This window comes from Schistocerca nitens, unplaced genomic scaffold (genome assembly GCF_023898315.1).
Source record: "Schistocerca nitens isolate TAMUIC-IGC-003100 unplaced genomic scaffold, iqSchNite1.1 HiC_scaffold_293, whole genome shotgun sequence".
NCBI lineage: Eukaryota > Metazoa > Arthropoda > Insecta > Orthoptera > Acrididae > Schistocerca > Schistocerca nitens.
In genome coordinates, this window is record NW_026045831.1 from 38,239 (window position 1) to 60,442 (window position 22,204).

The 22,204-nt window shown below is 50.1% G+C and overlaps 39 non-coding genes across 39 annotated transcripts; all 39 read right to left on the reverse strand.

Annotated features, from left to right (window-relative positions):
* Positions 1–339: 339 nt before the first annotated feature.
* On the reverse strand, positions 340–421 carry Trnas-uga (transfer RNA serine (anticodon UGA)). Its single transcript has one exon. It is a non-coding gene; the product is annotated as a tRNA-Ser (tRNA).
* A 698-nt stretch (positions 422–1,119) lies between these two features.
* Positions 1,120–1,201, reverse strand: Trnas-cga (transfer RNA serine (anticodon CGA)). Its single transcript has one exon. It is a non-coding gene; the product is annotated as a tRNA-Ser (tRNA).
* A 138-nt stretch (positions 1,202–1,339) lies between these two features.
* Trnak-uuu (transfer RNA lysine (anticodon UUU)) lies at positions 1,340–1,412 on the reverse strand. The gene has a single exon. It is a non-coding gene; the product is annotated as a tRNA-Lys (tRNA).
* A 532-nt stretch (positions 1,413–1,944) lies between these two features.
* Positions 1,945–2,017, reverse strand: Trnaf-gaa (transfer RNA phenylalanine (anticodon GAA)). The gene has a single exon. It is a non-coding gene; the product is annotated as a tRNA-Phe (tRNA).
* A 591-nt stretch (positions 2,018–2,608) lies between these two features.
* Positions 2,609–2,690, reverse strand: Trnas-uga (transfer RNA serine (anticodon UGA)). The gene has a single exon. It is a non-coding gene; the product is annotated as a tRNA-Ser (tRNA).
* Positions 2,691–3,388: 698 nt separating this feature from the next.
* Trnas-cga (transfer RNA serine (anticodon CGA)) lies at positions 3,389–3,470 on the reverse strand. The gene has a single exon. It is a non-coding gene; the product is annotated as a tRNA-Ser (tRNA).
* Positions 3,471–3,608: 138 nt separating this feature from the next.
* Positions 3,609–3,681, reverse strand: Trnak-uuu (transfer RNA lysine (anticodon UUU)). Its single transcript has one exon. It is a non-coding gene; the product is annotated as a tRNA-Lys (tRNA).
* Positions 3,682–4,213: 532 nt separating this feature from the next.
* Positions 4,214–4,286, reverse strand: Trnaf-gaa (transfer RNA phenylalanine (anticodon GAA)). Its single transcript has one exon. It is a non-coding gene; the product is annotated as a tRNA-Phe (tRNA).
* A 591-nt stretch (positions 4,287–4,877) lies between these two features.
* On the reverse strand, positions 4,878–4,959 carry Trnas-uga (transfer RNA serine (anticodon UGA)). The gene has a single exon. It is a non-coding gene; the product is annotated as a tRNA-Ser (tRNA).
* A 698-nt stretch (positions 4,960–5,657) lies between these two features.
* Trnas-cga (transfer RNA serine (anticodon CGA)) lies at positions 5,658–5,739 on the reverse strand. The gene has a single exon. It is a non-coding gene; the product is annotated as a tRNA-Ser (tRNA).
* A 138-nt stretch (positions 5,740–5,877) lies between these two features.
* Positions 5,878–5,950, reverse strand: Trnak-uuu (transfer RNA lysine (anticodon UUU)). Its single transcript has one exon. It is a non-coding gene; the product is annotated as a tRNA-Lys (tRNA).
* A 532-nt stretch (positions 5,951–6,482) lies between these two features.
* Positions 6,483–6,555, reverse strand: Trnaf-gaa (transfer RNA phenylalanine (anticodon GAA)). The gene has a single exon. It is a non-coding gene; the product is annotated as a tRNA-Phe (tRNA).
* Positions 6,556–7,146: 591 nt separating this feature from the next.
* On the reverse strand, positions 7,147–7,228 carry Trnas-uga (transfer RNA serine (anticodon UGA)). Its single transcript has one exon. It is a non-coding gene; the product is annotated as a tRNA-Ser (tRNA).
* A 698-nt stretch (positions 7,229–7,926) lies between these two features.
* On the reverse strand, positions 7,927–8,008 carry Trnas-cga (transfer RNA serine (anticodon CGA)). Its single transcript has one exon. It is a non-coding gene; the product is annotated as a tRNA-Ser (tRNA).
* Positions 8,009–8,146: 138 nt separating this feature from the next.
* Positions 8,147–8,219, reverse strand: Trnak-uuu (transfer RNA lysine (anticodon UUU)). The gene has a single exon. It is a non-coding gene; the product is annotated as a tRNA-Lys (tRNA).
* A 532-nt stretch (positions 8,220–8,751) lies between these two features.
* On the reverse strand, positions 8,752–8,824 carry Trnaf-gaa (transfer RNA phenylalanine (anticodon GAA)). The gene has a single exon. It is a non-coding gene; the product is annotated as a tRNA-Phe (tRNA).
* Positions 8,825–9,415: 591 nt separating this feature from the next.
* Positions 9,416–9,497, reverse strand: Trnas-uga (transfer RNA serine (anticodon UGA)). Its single transcript has one exon. It is a non-coding gene; the product is annotated as a tRNA-Ser (tRNA).
* Positions 9,498–10,195: 698 nt separating this feature from the next.
* Positions 10,196–10,277, reverse strand: Trnas-cga (transfer RNA serine (anticodon CGA)). The gene has a single exon. It is a non-coding gene; the product is annotated as a tRNA-Ser (tRNA).
* Positions 10,278–10,415: 138 nt separating this feature from the next.
* Trnak-uuu (transfer RNA lysine (anticodon UUU)) lies at positions 10,416–10,488 on the reverse strand. Its single transcript has one exon. It is a non-coding gene; the product is annotated as a tRNA-Lys (tRNA).
* A 531-nt stretch (positions 10,489–11,019) lies between these two features.
* Trnaf-gaa (transfer RNA phenylalanine (anticodon GAA)) lies at positions 11,020–11,092 on the reverse strand. Its single transcript has one exon. It is a non-coding gene; the product is annotated as a tRNA-Phe (tRNA).
* Positions 11,093–11,683: 591 nt separating this feature from the next.
* Positions 11,684–11,765, reverse strand: Trnas-uga (transfer RNA serine (anticodon UGA)). Its single transcript has one exon. It is a non-coding gene; the product is annotated as a tRNA-Ser (tRNA).
* A 698-nt stretch (positions 11,766–12,463) lies between these two features.
* Trnas-cga (transfer RNA serine (anticodon CGA)) lies at positions 12,464–12,545 on the reverse strand. The gene has a single exon. It is a non-coding gene; the product is annotated as a tRNA-Ser (tRNA).
* A 138-nt stretch (positions 12,546–12,683) lies between these two features.
* On the reverse strand, positions 12,684–12,756 carry Trnak-uuu (transfer RNA lysine (anticodon UUU)). Its single transcript has one exon. It is a non-coding gene; the product is annotated as a tRNA-Lys (tRNA).
* A 532-nt stretch (positions 12,757–13,288) lies between these two features.
* Positions 13,289–13,361, reverse strand: Trnaf-gaa (transfer RNA phenylalanine (anticodon GAA)). The gene has a single exon. It is a non-coding gene; the product is annotated as a tRNA-Phe (tRNA).
* Positions 13,362–13,952: 591 nt separating this feature from the next.
* Trnas-uga (transfer RNA serine (anticodon UGA)) lies at positions 13,953–14,034 on the reverse strand. The gene has a single exon. It is a non-coding gene; the product is annotated as a tRNA-Ser (tRNA).
* A 698-nt stretch (positions 14,035–14,732) lies between these two features.
* On the reverse strand, positions 14,733–14,814 carry Trnas-cga (transfer RNA serine (anticodon CGA)). The gene has a single exon. It is a non-coding gene; the product is annotated as a tRNA-Ser (tRNA).
* A 138-nt stretch (positions 14,815–14,952) lies between these two features.
* Trnak-uuu (transfer RNA lysine (anticodon UUU)) lies at positions 14,953–15,025 on the reverse strand. The gene has a single exon. It is a non-coding gene; the product is annotated as a tRNA-Lys (tRNA).
* A 532-nt stretch (positions 15,026–15,557) lies between these two features.
* On the reverse strand, positions 15,558–15,630 carry Trnaf-gaa (transfer RNA phenylalanine (anticodon GAA)). Its single transcript has one exon. It is a non-coding gene; the product is annotated as a tRNA-Phe (tRNA).
* Positions 15,631–16,221: 591 nt separating this feature from the next.
* Trnas-uga (transfer RNA serine (anticodon UGA)) lies at positions 16,222–16,303 on the reverse strand. Its single transcript has one exon. It is a non-coding gene; the product is annotated as a tRNA-Ser (tRNA).
* A 698-nt stretch (positions 16,304–17,001) lies between these two features.
* On the reverse strand, positions 17,002–17,083 carry Trnas-cga (transfer RNA serine (anticodon CGA)). Its single transcript has one exon. It is a non-coding gene; the product is annotated as a tRNA-Ser (tRNA).
* Positions 17,084–17,221: 138 nt separating this feature from the next.
* On the reverse strand, positions 17,222–17,294 carry Trnak-uuu (transfer RNA lysine (anticodon UUU)). The gene has a single exon. It is a non-coding gene; the product is annotated as a tRNA-Lys (tRNA).
* Positions 17,295–17,826: 532 nt separating this feature from the next.
* On the reverse strand, positions 17,827–17,899 carry Trnaf-gaa (transfer RNA phenylalanine (anticodon GAA)). Its single transcript has one exon. It is a non-coding gene; the product is annotated as a tRNA-Phe (tRNA).
* A 591-nt stretch (positions 17,900–18,490) lies between these two features.
* Positions 18,491–18,572, reverse strand: Trnas-uga (transfer RNA serine (anticodon UGA)). The gene has a single exon. It is a non-coding gene; the product is annotated as a tRNA-Ser (tRNA).
* A 698-nt stretch (positions 18,573–19,270) lies between these two features.
* Trnas-cga (transfer RNA serine (anticodon CGA)) lies at positions 19,271–19,352 on the reverse strand. Its single transcript has one exon. It is a non-coding gene; the product is annotated as a tRNA-Ser (tRNA).
* A 138-nt stretch (positions 19,353–19,490) lies between these two features.
* On the reverse strand, positions 19,491–19,563 carry Trnak-uuu (transfer RNA lysine (anticodon UUU)). Its single transcript has one exon. It is a non-coding gene; the product is annotated as a tRNA-Lys (tRNA).
* Positions 19,564–20,095: 532 nt separating this feature from the next.
* Positions 20,096–20,168, reverse strand: Trnaf-gaa (transfer RNA phenylalanine (anticodon GAA)). Its single transcript has one exon. It is a non-coding gene; the product is annotated as a tRNA-Phe (tRNA).
* Positions 20,169–20,759: 591 nt separating this feature from the next.
* Trnas-uga (transfer RNA serine (anticodon UGA)) lies at positions 20,760–20,841 on the reverse strand. Its single transcript has one exon. It is a non-coding gene; the product is annotated as a tRNA-Ser (tRNA).
* Positions 20,842–21,539: 698 nt separating this feature from the next.
* On the reverse strand, positions 21,540–21,621 carry Trnas-cga (transfer RNA serine (anticodon CGA)). Its single transcript has one exon. It is a non-coding gene; the product is annotated as a tRNA-Ser (tRNA).
* A 138-nt stretch (positions 21,622–21,759) lies between these two features.
* Positions 21,760–21,832, reverse strand: Trnak-uuu (transfer RNA lysine (anticodon UUU)). Its single transcript has one exon. It is a non-coding gene; the product is annotated as a tRNA-Lys (tRNA).
* Positions 21,833–22,204: the final 372 nt, after the last annotated feature.

Here is a 22,204-nt window from a genome sequence, read left to right on the forward strand (position 1 = left end):
ACGAGACACAAGAAGGAGTGAGCCTCTCCACCGTGTGAGAGGCAGTATCTAGCAGATACACACGGTAAAACATTTGACTTGCGCTAGCTCATAAATTGCTGCACGTCATCGTCTGCAAGCTAAAATGGACACATCTGCACTGCCCAGAGAGGCGACACTTGCACTGACACCTGGTGGACGGCTGCGAGACGAGGAGATGAGCTGTGGCTTCTGGGCGCGACTTTAGCGCTGCACCCTGTAGCCAAGAACACTGCACATTGCTGGCGACCCACGTGTTTAGTAGTGACGCAACCGCTAGGATGCAGCTGAACGTCCATCTTCTGTGAGCGAGAAAATTTTCGCAGTCGGCAGGACTCGAACCTGCGCTCCCAGAGGGAATCTGATTTCAAGTCAGACGCCTTAACCACTCGGCCACGACTGCCGGTGGCAAAAGCGTCTTCCGACAAGTGAAAGTGCCACCTTGAGAAGCAATCCGATGGCAGAAAGCGGCTTGGCCTCACTCTTTTCTCTAGTGTTTCCATGGCCAGCACATTAGCCGTTACGAAAGTGTATTAATTTTCGCCCAGGCAGAGGCTTGGACCCAACACCCTTTGGTTGAAAACCTAACGCTCTACCGACTGAGCTATCGTACAGCTGCGTGATGAGCGAGTGATTCACATGTCGTAATTACTGGCTTATGGCTCCAATGGCGACTTCACCGACTTCCCACTGACGCACCGCTGACGCTAGTTTTCTGTCGTCTTAAGCGGTGGACATACTTGCAAGTAGCTGCGAGATCTTAAGAAAAGAAACGCTGCACCATTGCTTTTGCCGCACTCGAATGACTGAATTACGATTCTTAAAAAGAAATGAATGTTCGCTCTGTCCAAAACTTCCAAGCACATGTGTGTACTCACAAACTCGGCGTCGGCGCGAGAAAATGACGGGAGCGCACTCGTGGGCCTGCGACGGCTTTCTGCAGTCCCAGCGTCAGTGCGTGGTGAACCGGTAACCACAGGAAGCAGCGGCCGTCGCGGAACTCTGTATTCTTAAATTTTCGTCTTGTTGAGAGTGGCGTCATTGGCTTGCACCCGCGTTCATGCGTGTGAAAATATTTGCTCTTCTTTACGCAAAATCGCACGCAGCCGGTAGGACTCGAACCTACGCTCCCAGAGGGAATCTGATTTCGAGTCAGACGCCTTAACCACTCGGCCACGACTGCGCGGAGCGCAATCCTCTCCCGTCACATGCAACTGCCACCGTTTAAAGCACTGTGGTGGCAGGAAACGGCGTAGTTACATTCTCTTCCGTAGTGTTTCCGCCGCTACTAGACGAATCACTACCAAAGCATTAAAATTTCCGCCCAGACAGGGATTTGAACCCTGGACCCTTAGGTTAAAAGCCTAATGCTCTACCGGCTGAGCTACCCGGGCTCACAGGACGTTAGCAAACCTTCCACGATGCACAACTATACATTGGCTCATGTCCTTTACTGTTGTGCAATCGCTGCAACTAATAAAACGTCGCCTGGATGCTGTCTACAAACTTATCGTGCTAAGCTCGTAACAGACTATCAAAGAATACTGACACACGACGCAAAAACAAATTGCAGCAGTCGTTACGTCTCATGCGTTGGAGCAGAGGATTTACGTGTTTTGTTGACACTCACTGGGCAACTCGAAAATTCACAAGCATTTTGAATGCAATGTTTCCCACGCTTTCGCTCATTTCACAGTTCCGTTGGAGACGTTCTTCACGTCCTGACACAAAAAAGGGAACGCAGTCGGTAGGACATTTTTTTTTTTTATTTTCTTGCTTCCCAGGCAGTTGCCTACTGTGTTCCTCTTATGGCATGCACTAGACAACCAGAACAGCTACAGGAGGGAGTCACTTTTGTTCTCGGCGGTAGTTACATTATCACAAACTCAGAGCAATTCCATTGGCGTCAGCTTCAAAACGAATGCATGCCGAAACCCGGGATCGAACCAGGGACCTTTAGATCTTCAGTCTAACGCTCTCCCAACTGAGCTATTTCGGCTGACGTGGAACGTCTCTGTTTTGTACGTCTTCGTTAACCTCTGCCTCGTCGCCAATTTCACAGTCGTCTTCGTCTGATAAGACACAGGGACGCTGAAAGGCGAGCAGCAGATGCAGTGAAGCACCACACACATTTCTTCTGCTTCAATCATCGTAACAAGCAAACACGTCGACTCGATTCATGTAATATTGACTTCGCTGACGCTAGAAAACCGGTGCTATATCGATGCCACGTGCAACTCGTGTGCAGAGAACGAGACACAAGAAGGAGTGAGCCTCTCCACCGTGTGAGAGGCAGTATCTAGCAGATACACACGGTAAAACATTTGACTTGCGCTAGCTCATAAATTGCTGCACGTCATCGTCTGCAAGCTAAAATGGACACATCTGCACTGCCCAGAGAGGCGACACTTGCACTGACACCTGGTGGACGGCTGCGAGACGAGGAGATGAGCTGTGGCTTCTGGGCGCGACTTTAGCGCTGCACCCTGTAGCCAAGAACACTGCACATTGCTGGCGACCCACGTGTTTAGTAGTGACGCAACCGCTAGGATGCAGCTGAACGTCCATCTTCTGTGAGCGAGAAAATTTTCGCAGTCGGCAGGACTCGAACCTGCGCTCCCAGAGGGAATCTGATTTCAAGTCAGACGCCTTAACCACTCGGCCACGACTGCCGGTGGCAAAAGCGTCTTCCGACAAGTGAAAGTGCCACCTTGAGAAGCAATCCGATGGCAGAAAGCGGCTTGGCCTCACTCTTTTCTCTAGTGTTTCCATGGCCAGCACATTAGCCGTTACGAAAGTGTATTAATTTTCGCCCAGGCAGAGGCTTGGACCCAACACCCTTTGGTTGAAAACCTAACGCTCTACCGACTGAGCTATCGTACAGCTGCGTGATGAGCGAGTGATTCACATGTCGTAATTACTGGCTTATGGCTCCAATGGCGACTTCACCGACTTCCCACTGACGCACCGCTGACGCTAGTTTTCTGTCGTCTTAAGCGGTGGACATACTTGCAAGTAGCTGCGAGATCTTAAGAAAAGAAACGCTGCACCATTGCTTTTGCCGCACTCGAATGACTGAATTACGATTCTTAAAAAGAAATGAATGTTCGCTCTGTCCAAAACTTCCAAGCACATGTGTGTACTCACAAACTCGGCGTCGGCGCGAGAAAATGACGGGAGCGCACTCGTGGGCCTGCGACGGCTTTCTGCAGTCCCAGCGTCAGTGCGTGGTGAACCGGTAACCACAGGAAGCAGCGGCCGTCGCGGAACTCTGTATTCTTAAATTTTCGTCTTGTTGAGAGTGGCGTCATTGGCTTGCACCCGCGTTCATGCGTGTGAAAATATTTGCTCTTCTTTACGCAAAATCGCACGCAGCCGGTAGGACTCGAACCTACGCTCCCAGAGGGAATCTGATTTCGAGTCAGACGCCTTAACCACTCGGCCACGACTGCGCGGAGCGCAATCCTCTCCCGTCACATGCAACTGCCACCGTTTAAAGCACTGTGGTGGCAGGAAACGGCGTAGTTACATTCTCTTCCGTAGTGTTTCCGCCGCTACTAGACGAATCACTACCAAAGCATTAAAATTTCCGCCCAGACAGGGATTTGAACCCTGGACCCTTAGGTTAAAAGCCTAATGCTCTACCGGCTGAGCTACCCGGGCTCACAGGACGTTAGCAAACCTTCCACGATGCACAACTATACATTGGCTCATGTCCTTTACTGTTGTGCAATCGCTGCAACTAATAAAACGTCGCCTGGATGCTGTCTACAAACTTATCGTGCTAAGCTCGTAACAGACTATCAAAGAATACTGACACACGACGCAAAAACAAATTGCAGCAGTCGTTACGTCTCATGCGTTGGAGCAGAGGATTTACGTGTTTTGTTGACACTCACTGGGCAACTCGAAAATTCACAAGCATTTTGAATGCAATGTTTCCCACGCTTTCGCTCATTTCACAGTTCCGTTGGAGACGTTCTTCACGTCCTGACACAAAAAAGGGAACGCAGTCGGTAGGACATTTTTTTTTTTTATTTTCTTGCTTCCCAGGCAGTTGCCTACTGTGTTCCTCTTATGGCATGCACTAGACAACCAGAACAGCTACAGGAGGGAGTCACTTTTGTTCTCGGCGGTAGTTACATTATCACAAACTCAGAGCAATTCCATTGGCGTCAGCTTCAAAACGAATGCATGCCGAAACCCGGGATCGAACCAGGGACCTTTAGATCTTCAGTCTAACGCTCTCCCAACTGAGCTATTTCGGCTGACGTGGAACGTCTCTGTTTTGTACGTCTTCGTTAACCTCTGCCTCGTCGCCAATTTCACAGTCGTCTTCGTCTGATAAGACACAGGGACGCTGAAAGGCGAGCAGCAGATGCAGTGAAGCACCACACACATTTCTTCTGCTTCAATCATCGTAACAAGCAAACACGTCGACTCGATTCATGTAATATTGACTTCGCTGACGCTAGAAAACCGGTGCTATATCGATGCCACGTGCAACTCGTGTGCAGAGAACGAGACACAAGAAGGAGTGAGCCTCTCCACCGTGTGAGAGGCAGTATCTAGCAGATACACACGGTAAAACATTTGACTTGCGCTAGCTCATAAATTGCTGCACGTCATCGTCTGCAAGCTAAAATGGACACATCTGCACTGCCCAGAGAGGCGACACTTGCACTGACACCTGGTGGACGGCTGCGAGACGAGGAGATGAGCTGTGGCTTCTGGGCGCGACTTTAGCGCTGCACCCTGTAGCCAAGAACACTGCACATTGCTGGCGACCCACGTGTTTAGTAGTGACGCAACCGCTAGGATGCAGCTGAACGTCCATCTTCTGTGAGCGAGAAAATTTTCGCAGTCGGCAGGACTCGAACCTGCGCTCCCAGAGGGAATCTGATTTCAAGTCAGACGCCTTAACCACTCGGCCACGACTGCCGGTGGCAAAAGCGTCTTCCGACAAGTGAAAGTGCCACCTTGAGAAGCAATCCGATGGCAGAAAGCGGCTTGGCCTCACTCTTTTCTCTAGTGTTTCCATGGCCAGCACATTAGCCGTTACGAAAGTGTATTAATTTTCGCCCAGGCAGAGGCTTGGACCCAACACCCTTTGGTTGAAAACCTAACGCTCTACCGACTGAGCTATCGTACAGCTGCGTGATGAGCGAGTGATTCACATGTCGTAATTACTGGCTTATGGCTCCAATGGCGACTTCACCGACTTCCCACTGACGCACCGCTGACGCTAGTTTTCTGTCGTCTTAAGCGGTGGACATACTTGCAAGTAGCTGCGAGATCTTAAGAAAAGAAACGCTGCACCATTGCTTTTGCCGCACTCGAATGACTGAATTACGATTCTTAAAAAGAAATGAATGTTCGCTCTGTCCAAAACTTCCAAGCACATGTGTGTACTCACAAACTCGGCGTCGGCGCGAGAAAATGACGGGAGCGCACTCGTGGGCCTGCGACGGCTTTCTGCAGTCCCAGCGTCAGTGCGTGGTGAACCGGTAACCACAGGAAGCAGCGGCCGTCGCGGAACTCTGTATTCTTAAATTTTCGTCTTGTTGAGAGTGGCGTCATTGGCTTGCACCCGCGTTCATGCGTGTGAAAATATTTGCTCTTCTTTACGCAAAATCGCACGCAGCCGGTAGGACTCGAACCTACGCTCCCAGAGGGAATCTGATTTCGAGTCAGACGCCTTAACCACTCGGCCACGACTGCGCGGAGCGCAATCCTCTCCCGTCACATGCAACTGCCACCGTTTAAAGCACTGTGGTGGCAGGAAACGGCGTAGTTACATTCTCTTCCGTAGTGTTTCCGCCGCTACTAGACGAATCACTACCAAAGCATTAAAATTTCCGCCCAGACAGGGATTTGAACCCTGGACCCTTAGGTTAAAAGCCTAATGCTCTACCGGCTGAGCTACCCGGGCTCACAGGACGTTAGCAAACCTTCCACGATGCACAACTATACATTGGCTCATGTCCTTTACTGTTGTGCAATCGCTGCAACTAATAAAACGTCGCCTGGATGCTGTCTACAAACTTATCGTGCTAAGCTCGTAACAGACTATCAAAGAATACTGACACACGACGCAAAAACAAATTGCAGCAGTCGTTACGTCTCATGCGTTGGAGCAGAGGATTTACGTGTTTTGTTGACACTCACTGGGCAACTCGAAAATTCACAAGCATTTTGAATGCAATGTTTCCCACGCTTTCGCTCATTTCACAGTTCCGTTGGAGACGTTCTTCACGTCCTGACACAAAAAAGGGAACGCAGTCGGTAGGACATTTTTTTTTTTTATTTTCTTGCTTCCCAGGCAGTTGCCTACTGTGTTCCTCTTATGGCATGCACTAGACAACCAGAACAGCTACAGGAGGGAGTCACTTTTGTTCTCGGCGGTAGTTACATTATCACAAACTCAGAGCAATTCCATTGGCGTCAGCTTCAAAACGAATGCATGCCGAAACCCGGGATCGAACCAGGGACCTTTAGATCTTCAGTCTAACGCTCTCCCAACTGAGCTATTTCGGCTGACGTGGAACGTCTCTGTTTTGTACGTCTTCGTTAACCTCTGCCTCGTCGCCAATTTCACAGTCGTCTTCGTCTGATAAGACACAGGGACGCTGAAAGGCGAGCAGCAGATGCAGTGAAGCACCACACACATTTCTTCTGCTTCAATCATCGTAACAAGCAAACACGTCGACTCGATTCATGTAATATTGACTTCGCTGACGCTAGAAAACCGGTGCTATATCGATGCCACGTGCAACTCGTGTGCAGAGAACGAGACACAAGAAGGAGTGAGCCTCTCCACCGTGTGAGAGGCAGTATCTAGCAGATACACACGGTAAAACATTTGACTTGCGCTAGCTCATAAATTGCTGCACGTCATCGTCTGCAAGCTAAAATGGACACATCTGCACTGCCCAGAGAGGCGACACTTGCACTGACACCTGGTGGACGGCTGCGAGACGAGGAGATGAGCTGTGGCTTCTGGGCGCGACTTTAGCGCTGCACCCTGTAGCCAAGAACACTGCACATTGCTGGCGACCCACGTGTTTAGTAGTGACGCAACCGCTAGGATGCAGCTGAACGTCCATCTTCTGTGAGCGAGAAAATTTTCGCAGTCGGCAGGACTCGAACCTGCGCTCCCAGAGGGAATCTGATTTCAAGTCAGACGCCTTAACCACTCGGCCACGACTGCCGGTGGCAAAAGCGTCTTCCGACAAGTGAAAGTGCCACCTTGAGAAGCAATCCGATGGCAGAAAGCGGCTTGGCCTCACTCTTTTCTCTAGTGTTTCCATGGCCAGCACATTAGCCGTTACGAAAGTGTATTAATTTTCGCCCAGGCAGAGGCTTGGACCCAACACCCTTTGGTTGAAAACCTAACGCTCTACCGACTGAGCTATCGTACAGCTGCGTGATGAGCGAGTGATTCACATGTCGTAATTACTGGCTTATGGCTCCAATGGCGACTTCACCGACTTCCCACTGACGCACCGCTGACGCTAGTTTTCTGTCGTCTTAAGCGGTGGACATACTTGCAAGTAGCTGCGAGATCTTAAGAAAAGAAACGCTGCACCATTGCTTTTGCCGCACTCGAATGACTGAATTACGATTCTTAAAAAGAAATGAATGTTCGCTCTGTCCAAAACTTCCAAGCACATGTGTGTACTCACAAACTCGGCGTCGGCGCGAGAAAATGACGGGAGCGCACTCGTGGGCCTGCGACGGCTTTCTGCAGTCCCAGCGTCAGTGCGTGGTGAACCGGTAACCACAGGAAGCAGCGGCCGTCGCGGAACTCTGTATTCTTAAATTTTCGTCTTGTTGAGAGTGGCGTCATTGGCTTGCACCCGCGTTCATGCGTGTGAAAATATTTGCTCTTCTTTACGCAAAATCGCACGCAGCCGGTAGGACTCGAACCTACGCTCCCAGAGGGAATCTGATTTCGAGTCAGACGCCTTAACCACTCGGCCACGACTGCGCGGAGCGCAATCCTCTCCCGTCACATGCAACTGCCACCGTTTAAAGCACTGTGGTGGCAGGAAACGGCGTAGTTACATTCTCTTCCGTAGTGTTTCCGCCGCTACTAGACGAATCACTACCAAAGCATTAAAATTTCCGCCCAGACAGGGATTTGAACCCTGGACCCTTAGGTTAAAAGCCTAATGCTCTACCGGCTGAGCTACCCGGGCTCACAGGACGTTAGCAAACCTTCCACGATGCACAACTATACATTGGCTCATGTCCTTTACTGTTGTGCAATCGCTGCAACTAATAAAACGTCGCCTGGATGCTGTCTACAAACTTATCGTGCTAAGCTCGTAACAGACTATCAAAGAATACTGACACACGACGCAAAAACAAATTGCAGCAGTCGTTACGTCTCATGCGTTGGAGCAGAGGATTTACGTGTTTTGTTGACACTCACTGGGCAACTCGAAAATTCACAAGCATTTTGAATGCAATGTTTCCCACGCTTTCGCTCATTTCACAGTTCCGTTGGAGACGTTCTTCACGTCCTGACACAAAAAAGGGAACGCAGTCGGTAGGACATTTTTTTTTTTTATTTTCTTGCTTCCCAGGCAGTTGCCTACTGTGTTCCTCTTATGGCATGCACTAGACAACCAGAACAGCTACAGGAGGGAGTCACTTTTGTTCTCGGCGGTAGTTACATTATCACAAACTCAGAGCAATTCCATTGGCGTCAGCTTCAAAACGAATGCATGCCGAAACCCGGGATCGAACCAGGGACCTTTAGATCTTCAGTCTAACGCTCTCCCAACTGAGCTATTTCGGCTGACGTGGAACGTCTCTGTTTTGTACGTCTTCGTTAACCTCTGCCTCGTCGCCAATTTCACAGTCGTCTTCGTCTGATAAGACACAGGGACGCTGAAAGGCGAGCAGCAGATGCAGTGAAGCACCACACACATTTCTTCTGCTTCAATCATCGTAACAAGCAAACACGTCGACTCGATTCATGTAATATTGACTTCGCTGACGCTAGAAAACCGGTGCTATATCGATGCCACGTGCAACTCGTGTGCAGAGAACGAGACACAAGAAGGAGTGAGCCTCTCCACCGTGTGAGAGGCAGTATCTAGCAGATACACACGGTAAAACATTTGACTTGCGCTAGCTCATAAATTGCTGCACGTCATCGTCTGCAAGCTAAAATGGACACATCTGCACTGCCCAGAGAGGCGACACTTGCACTGACACCTGGTGGACGGCTGCGAGACGAGGAGATGAGCTGTGGCTTCTGGGCGCGACTTTAGCGCTGCACCCTGTAGCCAAGAACACTGCACATTGCTGGCGACCCACGTGTTTAGTAGTGACGCAACCGCTAGGATGCAGCTGAACGTCCATCTTCTGTGAGCGAGAAAATTTTCGCAGTCGGCAGGACTCGAACCTGCGCTCCCGGAGGGAATCTGATTTCAAGTCAGACGCCTTAACCACTCGGCCACGACTGCCGGTGGCAAAAGCGTCTTCCGACAAGTGAAAGTGCCACCTTGAGAAGCAATCCGATGGCAGAAAGCGGCTTGGCCTCACTCTTTTCTCTAGTGTTTCCATGGCCAGCACATTAGCCGTTACGAAAGTGTATTAATTTTCGCCCAGGCAGAGGCTTGGACCCAACACCCTTTGGTTGAAAACCTAACGCTCTACCGACTGAGCTATCGTACAGCTGCGTGATGAGCGAGTGATTCACATGTCGTAATTACTGGCTTATGGCTCCAATGGCGACTTCACCGACTTCCCACTGACGCACCGCTGACGCTAGTTTTCTGTCGTCTTAAGCGGTGGACATACTTGCAAGTAGCTGCGAGATCTTAAGAAAAGAAACGCTGCACCATTGCTTTTGCCGCACTCGAATGACTGAATTACGATTCTTAAAAAGAAATGAATGTTCGCTCTGTCCAAAACTTCCAAGCACATGTGTGTACTCACAAACTCGGCGTCGGCGCGAGAAAATGACGGGAGCGCACTCGTGGGCCTGCGACGGCTTTCTGCAGTCCCAGCGTCAGTGCGTGGTGAACCGGTAACCACAGGAAGCAGCGGCCGTCGCGGAACTCTGTATTCTTAAATTTTCGTCTTGTTGAGAGTGGCGTCATTGGCTTGCACCCGCGTTCATGCGTGTGAAAATATTTGCTCTTCTTTACGCAAAATCGCACGCAGCCGGTAGGACTCGAACCTACGCTCCCAGAGGGAATCTGATTTCGAGTCAGACGCCTTAACCACTCGGCCACGACTGCGCGGAGCGCAATCCTCTCCCGTCACATGCAACTGCCACCGTTTAAAGCACTGTGGTGGCAGGAAACGGCGTAGTTACATTCTCTTCCGTAGTGTTTCCGCCGCTACTAGACGAATCACTACCAAAGCATTAAAATTTCCGCCCAGACAGGGATTTGAACCCTGGACCCTTAGGTTAAAAGCCTAATGCTCTACCGGCTGAGCTACCCGGGCTCACAGGACGTTAGCAAACCTTCCACGATGCACAACTATACATTGGCTCATGTCCTTTACTGTTGTGCAATCGCTGCAACTAATAAAACGTCGCCTGGATGCTGTCTACAAACTTATCGTGCTAAGCTCGTAACAGACTATCAAAGAATACTGACACACGACGCAAAAACAAATTGCAGCAGTCGTTACGTCTCATGCGTTGGAGCAGAGGATTTACGTGTTTTGTTGACACTCACTGGGCAACTCGAAAATTCACAAGCATTTTGAATGCAATGTTTCCCACGCTTTCGCTCATTTCACAGTTCCGTTGGAGACGTTCTTCACGTCCTGACACAAAAAAGGGAACGCAGTCGGTAGGACATTTTTTTTTTTATTTTCTTGCTTCCCAGGCAGTTGCCTACTGTGTTCCTCTTATGGCATGCACTAGACAACCAGAACAGCTACAGGAGGGAGTCACTTTTGTTCTCGGCGGTAGTTACATTATCACAAACTCAGAGCAATTCCATTGGCGTCAGCTTCAAAACGAATGCATGCCGAAACCCGGGATCGAACCAGGGACCTTTAGATCTTCAGTCTAACGCTCTCCCAACTGAGCTATTTCGGCTGACGTGGAACGTCTCTGTTTTGTACGTCTTCGTTAACCTCTGCCTCGTCGCCAATTTCACAGTCGTCTTCGTCTGATAAGACACAGGGACGCTGAAAGGCGAGCAGCAGATGCAGTGAAGCACCACACACATTTCTTCTGCTTCAATCATCGTAACAAGCAAACACGTCGACTCGATTCATGTAATATTGACTTCGCTGACGCTAGAAAACCGGTGCTATATCGATGCCACGTGCAACTCGTGTGCAGAGAACGAGACACAAGAAGGAGTGAGCCTCTCCACCGTGTGAGAGGCAGTATCTAGCAGATACACACGGTAAAACATTTGACTTGCGCTAGCTCATAAATTGCTGCACGTCATCGTCTGCAAGCTAAAATGGACACATCTGCACTGCCCAGAGAGGCGACACTTGCACTGACACCTGGTGGACGGCTGCGAGACGAGGAGATGAGCTGTGGCTTCTGGGCGCGACTTTAGCGCTGCACCCTGTAGCCAAGAACACTGCACATTGCTGGCGACCCACGTGTTTAGTAGTGACGCAACCGCTAGGATGCAGCTGAACGTCCATCTTCTGTGAGCGAGAAAATTTTCGCAGTCGGCAGGACTCGAACCTGCGCTCCCAGAGGGAATCTGATTTCAAGTCAGACGCCTTAACCACTCGGCCACGACTGCCGGTGGCAAAAGCGTCTTCCGACAAGTGAAAGTGCCACCTTGAGAAGCAATCCGATGGCAGAAAGCGGCTTGGCCTCACTCTTTTCTCTAGTGTTTCCATGGCCAGCACATTAGCCGTTACGAAAGTGTATTAATTTTCGCCCAGGCAGAGGCTTGGACCCAACACCCTTTGGTTGAAAACCTAACGCTCTACCGACTGAGCTATCGTACAGCTGCGTGATGAGCGAGTGATTCACATGTCGTAATTACTGGCTTATGGCTCCAATGGCGACTTCACCGACTTCCCACTGACGCACCGCTGACGCTAGTTTTCTGTCGTCTTAAGCGGTGGACATACTTGCAAGTAGCTGCGAGATCTTAAGAAAAGAAACGCTGCACCATTGCTTTTGCCGCACTCGAATGACTGAATTACGATTCTTAAAAAGAAATGAATGTTCGCTCTGTCCAAAACTTCCAAGCACATGTGTGTACTCACAAACTCGGCGTCGGCGCGAGAAAATGACGGGAGCGCACTCGTGGGCCTGCGACGGCTTTCTGCAGTCCCAGCGTCAGTGCGTGGTGAACCGGTAACCACAGGAAGCAGCGGCCGTCGCGGAACTCTGTATTCTTAAATTTTCGTCTTGTTGAGAGTGGCGTCATTGGCTTGCACCCGCGTTCATGCGTGTGAAAATATTTGCTCTTCTTTACGCAAAATCGCACGCAGCCGGTAGGACTCGAACCTACGCTCCCAGAGGGAATCTGATTTCGAGTCAGACGCCTTAACCACTCGGCCACGACTGCGCGGAGCGCAATCCTCTCCCGTCACATGCAACTGCCACCGTTTAAAGCACTGTGGTGGCAGGAAACGGCGTAGTTACATTCTCTTCCGTAGTGTTTCCGCCGCTACTAGACGAATCACTACCAAAGCATTAAAATTTCCGCCCAGACAGGGATTTGAACCCTGGACCCTTAGGTTAAAAGCCTAATGCTCTACCGGCTGAGCTACCCGGGCTCACAGGACGTTAGCAAACCTTCCACGATGCACAACTATACATTGGCTCATGTCCTTTACTGTTGTGCAATCGCTGCAACTAATAAAACGTCGCCTGGATGCTGTCTACAAACTTATCGTGCTAAGCTCGTAACAGACTATCAAAGAATACTGACACACGACGCAAAAACAAATTGCAGCAGTCGTTACGTCTCATGCGTTGGAGCAGAGGATTTACGTGTTTTGTTGACACTCACTGGGCAACTCGAAAATTCACAAGCATTTTGAATGCAATGTTTCCCACGCTTTCGCTCATTTCACAGTTCCGTTGGAGACGTTCTTCACGTCCTGACACAAAAAAGGGAACGCAGTCGGTAGGACATTTTTTTTTTTTATTTTCTTGCTTCCCAGGCAGTTGCCTACTGTGTTCCTCTTATGGCATGCACTAGACAACCAGAACAGCTACAGGAGGGAGTCACTTTTGTTCTCGGCGGTAGTTACATTATCACAAACTCAGAGCAATTCCATTGGCGTCAGCTTCAAAACGAATGCATGCCGAAACCCGGGATCGAACCAGGGACCTTTAGATCTTCAGTCTAACGCTCTCCCAACTGAGCTATTTCGGCTGACGTGGAACGTCTCTGTTTTGTACGTCTTCGTTAACCTCTGCCTCGTCGCCAATTTCACAGTCGTCTTCGTCTGATAAGACACAGGGACGCTGAAAGGCGAGCAGCAGATGCAGTGAAGCACCACACACATTTCTTCTGCTTCAATCATCGTAACAAGCAAACACGTCGACTCGATTCATGTAATATTGACTTCGCTGACGCTAGAAAACCGGTGCTATATCGATGCCACGTGCAACTCGTGTGCAGAGAACGAGACACAAGAAGGAGTGAGCCTCTCCACCGTGTGAGAGGCAGTATCTAGCAGATACACACGGTAAAACATTTGACTTGCGCTAGCTCATAAATTGCTGCACGTCATCGTCTGCAAGCTAAAATGGACACATCTGCACTGCCCAGAGAGGCGACACTTGCACTGACACCTGGTGGACGGCTGCGAGACGAGGAGATGAGCTGTGGCTTCTGGGCGCGACTTTAGCGCTGCACCCTGTAGCCAAGAACACTGCACATTGCTGGCGACCCACGTGTTTAGTAGTGACGCAACCGCTAGGATGCAGCTGAACGTCCATCTTCTGTGAGCGAGAAAATTTTCGCAGTCGGCAGGACTCGAACCTGCGCTCCCAGAGGGAATCTGATTTCAAGTCAGACGCCTTAACCACTCGGCCACGACTGCCGGTGGCAAAAGCGTCTTCCGACAAGTGAAAGTGCCACCTTGAGAAGCAATCCGATGGCAGAAAGCGGCTTGGCCTCACTCTTTTCTCTAGTGTTTCCATGGCCAGCACATTAGCCGTTACGAAAGTGTATTAATTTTCGCCCAGGCAGAGGCTTGGACCCAACACCCTTTGGTTGAAAACCTAACGCTCTACCGACTGAGCTATCGTACAGCTGCGTGATGAGCGAGTGATTCACATGTCGTAATTACTGGCTTATGGCTCCAATGGCGACTTCACCGACTTCCCACTGACGCACCGCTGACGCTAGTTTTCTGTCGTCTTAAGCGGTGGACATACTTGCAAGTAGCTGCGAGATCTTAAGAAAAGAAACGCTGCACCATTGCTTTTGCCGCACTCGAATGACTGAATTACGATTCTTAAAAAGAAATGAATGTTCGCTCTGTCCAAAACTTCCAAGCACATGTGTGTACTCACAAACTCGGCGTCGGCGCGAGAAAATGACGGGAGCGCACTCGTGGGCCTGCGACGGCTTTCTGCAGTCCCAGCGTCAGTGCGTGGTGAACCGGTAACCACAGGAAGCAGCGGCCGTCGCGGAACTCTGTATTCTTAAATTTTCGTCTTGTTGAGAGTGGCGTCATTGGCTTGCACCCGCGTTCATGCGTGTGAAAATATTTGCTCTTCTTTACGCAAAATCGCACGCAGCCGGTAGGACTCGAACCTACGCTCCCAGAGGGAATCTGATTTCGAGTCAGACGCCTTAACCACTCGGCCACGACTGCGCGGAGCGCAATCCTCTCCCGTCACATGCAACTGCCACCGTTTAAAGCACTGTGGTGGCAGGAAACGGCGTAGTTACATTCTCTTCCGTAGTGTTTCCGCCGCTACTAGACGAATCACTACCAAAGCATTAAAATTTCCGCCCAGACAGGGATTTGAACCCTGGACCCTTAGGTTAAAAGCCTAATGCTCTACCGGCTGAGCTACCCGGGCTCACAGGACGTTAGCAAACCTTCCACGATGCACAACTATACATTGGCTCATGTCCTTTACTGTTGTGCAATCGCTGCAACTAATAAAACGTCGCCTGGATGCTGTCTACAAACTTATCGTGCTAAGCTCGTAACAGACTATCAAAGAATACTGACACACGACGCAAAAACAAATTGCAGCAGTCGTTACGTCTCATGCGTTGGAGCAGAGGATTTACGTGTTTTGTTGACACTCACTGGGCAACTCGAAAATTCACAAGCATTTTGAATGCAATGTTTCCCACGCTTTCGCTCATTTCACAGTTCCGTTGGAGACGTTCTTCACGTCCTGACACAAAAAAGGGAACGCAGTCGGTAGGACATTTTTTTTTTTTATTTTCTTGCTTCCCAGGCAGTTGCCTACTGTGTTCCTCTTATGGCATGCACTAGACAACCAGAACAGCTACAGGAGGGAGTCACTTTTGTTCTCGGCGGTAGTTACATTATCACAAACTCAGAGCAATTCCATTGGCGTCAGCTTCAAAACGAATGCATGCCGAAACCCGGGATCGAACCAGGGACCTTTAGATCTTCAGTCTAACGCTCTCCCAACTGAGCTATTTCGGCTGACGTGGAACGTCTCTGTTTTGTACGTCTTCGTTAACCTCTGCCTCGTCGCCAATTTCACAGTCGTCTTCGTCTGATAAGACACAGGGACGCTGAAAGGCGAGCAGCAGATGCAGTGAAGCACCACACACATTTCTTCTGCTTCAATCATCGTAACAAGCAAACACGTCGACTCGATTCATGTAATATTGACTTCGCTGACGCTAGAAAACCGGTGCTATATCGATGCCACGTGCAACTCGTGTGCAGAGAACGAGACACAAGAAGGAGTGAGCCTCTCCACCGTGTGAGAGGCAGTATCTAGCAGATACACACGGTAAAACATTTGACTTGCGCTAGCTCATAAATTGCTGCACGTCATCGTCTGCAAGCTAAAATGGACACATCTGCACTGCCCAGAGAGGCGACACTTGCACTGACACCTGGTGGACGGCTGCGAGACGAGGAGATGAGCTGTGGCTTCTGGGCGCGACTTTAGCGCTGCACCCTGTAGCCAAGAACACTGCACATTGCTGGCGACCCACGTGTTTAGTAGTGACGCAACCGCTAGGATGCAGCTGAACGTCCATCTTCTGTGAGCGAGAAAATTTTCGCAGTCGGCAGGACTCGAACCTGCGCTCCCAGAGGGAATCTGATTTCAAGTCAGACGCCTTAACCACTCGGCCACGACTGCCGGTGGCAAAAGCGTCTTCCGACAAGTGAAAGTGCCACCTTGAGAAGCAATCCGATGGCAGAAAGCGGCTTGGCCTCACTCTTTTCTCTAGTGTTTCCATGGCCAGCACATTAGCCGTTACGAAAGTGTATTAATTTTCGCCCAGGCAGAGGCTTGGACCCAACACCCTTTGGTTGAAAACCTAACGCTCTACCGACTGAGCTATCGTACAGCTGCGTGATGAGCGAGTGATTCACATGTCGTAATTACTGGCTTATGGCTCCAATGGCGACTTCACCGACTTCCCACTGACGCACCGCTGACGCTAGTTTTCTGTCGTCTTAAGCGGTGGACATACTTGCAAGTAGCTGCGAGATCTTAAGAAAAGAAACGCTGCACCATTGCTTTTGCCGCACTCGAATGACTGAATTACGATTCTTAAAAAGAAATGAATGTTCGCTCTGTCCAAAACTTCCAAGCACATGTGTGTACTCACAAACTCGGCGTCGGCGCGAGAAAATGACGGGAGCGCACTCGTGGGCCTGCGACGGCTTTCTGCAGTCCCAGCGTCAGTGCGTGGTGAACCGGTAACCACAGGAAGCAGCGGCCGTCGCGGAACTCTGTATTCTTAAATTTTCGTCTTGTTGAGAGTGGCGTCATTGGCTTGCACCCGCGTTCATGCGTGTGAAAATATTTGCTCTTCTTTACGCAAAATCGCACGCAGCCGGTAGGACTCGAACCTACGCTCCCAGAGGGAATCTGATTTCGAGTCAGACGCCTTAACCACTCGGCCACGACTGCGCGGAGCGCAATCCTCTCCCGTCACATGCAACTGCCACCGTTTAAAGCACTGTGGTGGCAGGAAACGGCGTAGTTACATTCTCTTCCGTAGTGTTTCCGCCGCTACTAGACGAATCACTACCAAAGCATTAAAATTTCCGCCCAGACAGGGATTTGAACCCTGGACCCTTAGGTTAAAAGCCTAATGCTCTACCGGCTGAGCTACCCGGGCTCACAGGACGTTAGCAAACCTTCCACGATGCACAACTATACATTGGCTCATGTCCTTTACTGTTGTGCAATCGCTGCAACTAATAAAACGTCGCCTGGATGCTGTCTACAAACTTATCGTGCTAAGCTCGTAACAGACTATCAAAGAATACTGACACACGACGCAAAAACAAATTGCAGCAGTCGTTACGTCTCATGCGTTGGAGCAGAGGATTTACGTGTTTTGTTGACACTCACTGGGCAACTCGAAAATTCACAAGCATTTTGAATGCAATGTTTCCCACGCTTTCGCTCATTTCACAGTTCCGTTGGAGACGTTCTTCACGTCCTGACACAAAAAAGGGAACGCAGTCGGTAGGACATTTTTTTTTTTTATTTTCTTGCTTCCCAGGCAGTTGCCTACTGTGTTCCTCTTATGGCATGCACTAGACAACCAGAACAGCTACAGGAGGGAGTCACTTTTGTTCTCGGCGGTAGTTACATTATCACAAACTCAGAGCAATTCCATTGGCGTCAGCTTCAAAACGAATGCATGCCGAAACCCGGGATCGAACCAGGGACCTTTAGATCTTCAGTCTAACGCTCTCCCAACTGAGCTATTTCGGCTGACGTGGAACGTCTCTGTTTTGTACGTCTTCGTTAACCTCTGCCTCGTCGCCAATTTCACAGTCGTCTTCGTCTGATAAGACACAGGGACGCTGAAAGGCGAGCAGCAGATGCAGTGAAGCACCACACACATTTCTTCTGCTTCAATCATCGTAACAAGCAAACACGTCGACTCGATTCATGTAATATTGACTTCGCTGACGCTAGAAAACCGGTGCTATATCGATGCCACGTGCAACTCGTGTGCAGAGAACGAGACACAAGAAGGAGTGAGCCTCTCCACCGTGTGAGAGGCAGTATCTAGCAGATACACACGGTAAAACATTTGACTTGCGCTAGCTCATAAATTGCTGCACGTCATCGTCTGCAAGCTAAAATGGACACATCTGCACTGCCCAGAGAGGCGACACTTGCACTGACACCTGGTGGACGGCTGCGAGACGAGGAGATGAGCTGTGGCTTCTGGGCGCGACTTTAGCGCTGCACCCTGTAGCCAAGAACACTGCACATTGCTGGCGACCCACGTGTTTAGTAGTGACGCAACCGCTAGGATGCAGCTGAACGTCCATCTTCTGTGAGCGAGAAAATTTTCGCAGTCGGCAGGACTCGAACCTGCGCTCCCAGAGGGAATCTGATTTCAAGTCAGACGCCTTAACCACTCGGCCACGACTGCCGGTGGCAAAAGCGTCTTCCGACAAGTGAAAGTGCCACCTTGAGAAGCAATCCGATGGCAGAAAGCGGCTTGGCCTCACTCTTTTCTCTAGTGTTTCCATGGCCAGCACATTAGCCGTTACGAAAGTGTATTAATTTTCGCCCAGGCAGAGGCTTGGACCCAACACCCTTTGGTTGAAAACCTAACGCTCTACCGACTGAGCTATCGTACAGCTGCGTGATGAGCGAGTGATTCACATGTCGTAATTACTGGCTTATGGCTCCAATGGCGACTTCACCGACTTCCCACTGACGCACCGCTGACGCTAGTTTTCTGTCGTCTTAAGCGGTGGACATACTTGCAAGTAGCTGCGAGATCTTAAGAAAAGAAACGCTGCACCATTGCTTTTGCCGCACTCGAATGACTGAATTACGATTCTTAAAAAGAAATGAATGTTCGCTCTGTCCAAAACTTCCAAGCACATGTGTGTACTCACAAACTCGGCGTCGGCGCGAGAAAATGACGGGAGCGCACTCGTGGGCCTGCGACGGCTTTCTGCAGTCCCAGCGTCAGTGCGTGGTGAACCGGTAACCACAGGAAGCAGCGGCCGTCGCGGAACTCTGTATTCTTAAATTTTCGTCTTGTTGAGAGTGGCGTCATTGGCTTGCACCCGCGTTCATGCGTGTGAAAATATTTGCTCTTCTTTACGCAAAATCGCACGCAGCCGGTAGGACTCGAACCTACGCTCCCAGAGGGAATCTGATTTCGAGTCAGACGCCTTAACCACTCGGCCACGACTGCGCGGAGCGCAATCCTCTCCCGTCACATGCAACTGCCACCGTTTAAAGCACTGTGGTGGCAGGAAACGGCGTAGTTACATTCTCTTCCGTAGTGTTTCCGCCGCTACTAGACGAATCACTACCAAAGCATTAAAATTTCCGCCCAGACAGGGATTTGAACCCTGGACCCTTAGGTTAAAAGCCTAATGCTCTACCGGCTGAGCTACCCGGGCTCACAGGACGTTAGCAAACCTTCCACGATGCACAACTATACATTGGCTCATGTCCTTTACTGTTGTGCAATCGCTGCAACTAATAAAACGTCGCCTGGATGCTGTCTACAAACTTATCGTGCTAAGCTCGTAACAGACTATCAAAGAATACTGACACACGACGCAAAAACAAATTGCAGCAGTCGTTACGTCTCATGCGTTGGAGCAGAGGATTTACGTGTTTTGTTGACACTCACTGGGCAACTCGAAAATTCACAAGCATTTTGAATGCAATGTTTCCCACGCTTTCGCTCATTTCACAGTTCCGTTGGAGACGTTCTTCACGTCCTGACACAAAAAAGGGAACGCAGTCGGTAGGACATTTTTTTTTTTTATTTTCTTGCTTCCCAGGCAGTTGCCTACTGTGTTCCTCTTATGGCATGCACTAGACAACCAGAACAGCTACAGGAGGGAGTCACTTTTGTTCTCGGCGGTAGTTACATTATCACAAACTCAGAGCAATTCCATTGGCGTCAGCTTCAAAACGAATGCATGCCGAAACCCGGGATCGAACCAGGGACCTTTAGATCTTCAGTCTAACGCTCTCCCAACTGAGCTATTTCGGCTGACGTGGAACGTCTCTGTTTTGTACGTCTTCGTTAACCTCTGCCTCGTCGCCAATTTCACAGTCGTCTTCGTCTGATAAGACACAGGGACGCTGAAAGGCGAGCAGCAGATGCAGTGAAGCACCACACACATTTCTTCTGCTTCAATCATCGTAACAAGCAAACACGTCGACTCGATTCATGTAATATTGACTTCGCTGACGCTAGAAAACCGGTGCTATATCGATGCCACGTGCAACTCGTGTGCAGAGAACGAGACACAAGAAGGAGTGAGCCTCTCCACCGTGTGAGAGGCAGTATCTAGCAGATACACACGGTAAAACATTTGACTTGCGCTAGCTCATAAATTGCTGCACGTCATCGTCTGCAAGCTAAAATGGACACATCTGCACTGCCCAGAGAGGCGACACTTGCACTGACACCTGGTGGACGGCTGCGAGACGAGGAGATGAGCTGTGGCTTCTGGGCGCGACTTTAGCGCTGCACCCTGTAGCCAAGAACACTGCACATTGCTGGCGACCCACGTGTTTAGTAGTGACGCAACCGCTAGGATGCAGCTGAACGTCCATCTTCTGTGAGCGAGAAAATTTTCGCAGTCGGCAGGACTCGAACCTGCGCTCCCAGAGGGAATCTGATTTCAAGTCAGACGCCTTAACCACTCGGCCACGACTGCCGGTGGCAAAAGCGTCTTCCGACAAGTGAAAGTGCCACCTTGAGAAGCAATCCGATGGCAGAAAGCGGCTTGGCCTCACTCTTTTCTCTAGTGTTTCCATGGCCAGCACATTAGCCGTTACGAAAGTGTATTAATTTTCGCCCAGGCAGAGGCTTGGACCCAACACCCTTTGGTTGAAAACCTAACGCTCTACCGACTGAGCTATCGTACAGCTGCGTGATGAGCGAGTGATTCACATGTCGTAATTACTGGCTTATGGCTCCAATGGCGACTTCACCGACTTCCCACTGACGCACCGCTGACGCTAGTTTTCTGTCGTCTTAAGCGGTGGACATACTTGCAAGTAGCTGCGAGATCTTAAGAAAAGAAACGCTGCACCATTGCTTTTGCCGCACTCGAATGACTGAATTACGATTCTTAAAAAGAAATGAATGTTCGCTCTGTCCAAAACTTCCAAGCACATGTGTGTACTCACAAACTCGGCGTCGGCGCGAGAAAATGACGGGAGCGCACTCGTGGGCCTGCGACGGCTTTCTGCAGTCCCAGCGTCAGTGCGTGGTGAACCGGTAACCACAGGAAGCAGCGGCCGTCGCGGAACTCTGTATTCTTAAATTTTCGTCTTGTTGAGAGTGGCGTCATTGGCTTGCACCCGCGTTCATGCGTGTGAAAATATTTGCTCTTCTTTACGCAAAATCGCACGCAGCCGGTAGGACTCGAACCTACGCTCCCAGAGGGAATCTGATTTCGAGTCAGACGCCTTAACCACTCGGCCACGACTGCGCGGAGCGCAATCCTCTCCCGTCACATGCAACTGCCACCGTTTAAAGCACTGTGGTGGCAGGAAACGGCGTAGTTACATTCTCTTCCGTAGTGTTTCCGCCGCTACTAGACGAATCACTACCAAAGCATTAAAATTTCCGCCCAGACAGGGATTTGAACCCTGGACCCTTAGGTTAAAAGCCTAATGCTCTACCGGCTGAGCTACCCGGGCTCACAGGACGTTAGCAAACCTTCCACGATGCACAACTATACATTGGCTCATGTCCTTTACTGTTGTGCAATCGCTGCAACTAATAAAACGTCGCCTGGATGCTGTCTACAAACTTATCGTGCTAAGCTCGTAACAGACTATCAAAGAATACTGACACACGACGCAAAAACAAATTGCAGCAGTCGTTACGTCTCATGCGTTGGAGCAGAGGATTTACGTGTTTTGTTGACACTCACTGGGCAACTCGAAAATTCACAAGCATTTTGAATGCAATGTTTCCCACGCTTTCGCTCATTTCACAGTTCCGTTGGAGACGTTCTTCACGTCCTGACACAAAAAAGGGAACGCAGTCGGTAGGACATTTTTTTTTTT